Raw genomic sequence first — 3,118 nt, forward strand, 5'->3', positions numbered from 1 at the left:
CAGTCTCAATAATTAACACACTGCATACATTCTTCCTAGTGGTTAATTGCTATACAAGATGCAGACATGATATTTACAAACACCATTAGAACAAATCACTCCATTCAATAAGAGAATGAAACTATATATCAATCCTAACCACTTTGAATACACAGATACAAAATGGACATTCATCTGTACCCCTTTTTGTTAAGTTCCGTTATTTGAATATTATAGGAGTGTAAACTCAGCAAAATATTCTAAAAGAGTGCAGTAGCCCATAATAGTATTGGGTCTTCCGCTTCACTGGCAATGTCAGAAATTGTTGACCTGAGTCCCCTACAGCTCAACATAACAGCATGGCTTTACTTCTTCTATTTCATTTTTATACTTTTCTGCTGGATGGTTATACCAAGGTAAAGCAGGACCTATGCCACAAGAGTTGTAGCTTTTGGGTCTGATAAGGTCAGTGAAATCCCCTCAGGATTTATCCTGAGATCCTGTACCTCAGATTGTAGAACCTTTGTCAGTGTTAGCCATGTGGATGAGTCACGGCCATTGCTTGGCCATTATGCTCTCTGTGAAAGCCTGAGAGAATGTTTTCTCTTCATATGACTCTCCTTAGACACACTCTACATCATCGATCACTTTCCTCTTTGGACCCATAATCTCCTTGATCAGAAAATTTGGGACACTACTGAGTTACATGACGTTACAGTACAAGTTCTCATATGTCCTGAGTCTCAATTGACCTTAGAAGGATAGGGCGAAAATGTTGGCTTTCCTTGCAGCTCTTCTTTTTCTCATATTTTGGTCTGCAAACTTAGGTTGTTAACCATCCAGAAGACAAGCTTATTGTTATTACCATACAACCTAGGCTGTTAAGCTTAACTTCACTATCTGTCTGCATATCAAACATCTTAGGCATAATATGGAACAAGTATTTTTCATCAAGTATTGATATGTTGAACTTTAAGTCCCTACAGAATAAGATAAAAAAATTTAACAATTAGAATATATTTTGGAAATAGCCATAAAGAATTATATACTTCTTATGTTTACACATAAGTCCAAAAATCTCACCATATACATCCTTGAAGCAGGACAGTCCCACAATATTCCTTTTCCTGTCTCTTGCTTTCCTTCACCACCCCCTTCTTCTTGAACATCCACCTACCTGAGAGACATCATAGCAGCATCTGGCATGTCATGACAAGCAGCCCATATTCAGTAGACCAAAATGACAGGCACTCCACGCATGAAACTTCTATTACAAATTAGCATCTGCAGTGCAGTAGCTTAGTTCACAGGTATCAGTATATATAGTTAGTCAGGGTGAGAATCTTTCCAATTAACTGCTAGATTAAAAAATCTTCTGGAGATTCTCAGGATCATTGCCTTGCTTGTCTTTTACATATAACTGTAAGGCTTGACGTTGTCATGTTTCCTAGCTCTTCTCCTTTTTTCTCTTGATTAGTTAGTCCTCAAGATCCTGCTTTCCTTTTTACTTGTATTACACCTTTCTATATGTATTTCTCCTTTTGAGTTCTTATATTAGGGAAATGACACGATATTTATACATGTGTGTCTGGTTTATTTCACTTATGAGTATATGTTCAAGTGGCATCCACTTCAATATAAAGGCTTGGAGTTTGTCATTCTTAATAGCTGAATAATACTCCATTGTGTAAAAATACCACATCTTTTTCAACCATTCCTCAGGTGATGGGCATCTTGGTTGTTTCCAAGATTTGGCCTTCACAAATTGTGCTCCTATAAACATAGGCACACATATATCACTATGATATGATGTTTTCAGATCCTCTGGGAAAATTCCCAGTAGAGGAATAGCTGGTTTAAAGGGGATTTCCAGTCCAACTTTTCTAAGGAATCTCCATACTGATTTCCATAACGGTTGCACCAGTCTACATTCCCACCAGCAGTGGAGAAGGGTTCCTTTTTCCCCACAGCCTCTCCAACATTTGTTGTTGGGTGATTTTTTTATGATAGCCATTCTTTCTGGGGTGAGATGATATCTCAATGTTGTTTTAATTTGCATTTCACAGATGGCTAGTGGTGTGGAGCAGTTTTTCATATATTTATTCGCTTCTTTAACTTCTTCCTCTGAGAAGCGTGTGTTCATCTCGGATGCCCATTTCTGGATTGGATCTTTAAATTTTGGGGCACTAGTGTTTTTTAGTTCTTTATAAATTCTAGAGAGCAGACCTTTCTCTGAGTACTTATTTGTCATGATATTTTCCAAATTTGTGGGTTGCCTTTTCACTTTGTTGGTAATTTCTTTTGACATGAAAAAACTTCTCAGTAACAGCAGGTCCCAGTTGTTAGTTCTTTCAACTGTTTCCTGTGCGATTTGATTTCCGTTCATGAACTCCTTGCCTACCCCTATGTCTTCAAGAGTTCCTCCTCCTTTCTCTTCCAGGAGATTTAGTGTCTCCACTTTAATGTTTAGATCTTTAATCCATTTTGACTTTAGTTTAGTGCATGGTGATAGACCTGGGTAAAGTTAGTTTTCGGCATGTAGAGAGCCAGTTTTTCCAGCACCATTTGTTAAAGAGGCTGTCTTTCTTCCAGTGAGTGTGTTTGGCCCTTTGTCAAAGATAAGGTGGCTGAGTGTGTTCATAGGGGCTTCAGCATCTTCTAATCTATTCCATTGATCCTCAGGTCTATTGTGTTGCCAATACCATGCTGATTTTATCACAGTAGCCTTGTAGTATAATTTCAAGTCAGGAATTGTAATGCCTCCTGCCTGGTCTTTATTGCCCAGAAATGCCTTTTCTATTCTAGGCCTTTTCTGGTTCCAGATACATTTTAGGAATGATTTCTCTAGGTCTGTGTGGTATGTTGGTGGTAGTCTAGTAGAGATTGCATTAAATCTGTACAGCAGTTTTGGGAGTATGGTCATCTTCACAGTGTTGGTTCTTCCTATCCAAGAGCATGGAATATCTTTCCATTTTTGTAATCCTCTACGATCTCTTTTTCAGAGTACCATAATTTTCCTTGAAAAGATCTTTGACTTCTTTAGTTAGATGAATTCCAAGGTATTTCATTTTCCTTGGTTCTATTGTAAAAGGTATTGTTTCTATAATTTCCCTCTCAGTGTGTTTGTTGTCTGTGTAGA

The sequence above is a fragment of the Octodon degus genome, unplaced genomic scaffold (assembly GCF_000260255.1).
Source record: "Octodon degus isolate 3935 unplaced genomic scaffold, OctDeg1.0 scaffold00012, whole genome shotgun sequence".
In the NCBI taxonomy this organism is placed as follows: Eukaryota; Metazoa; Chordata; class Mammalia; order Rodentia; family Octodontidae; genus Octodon; species Octodon degus.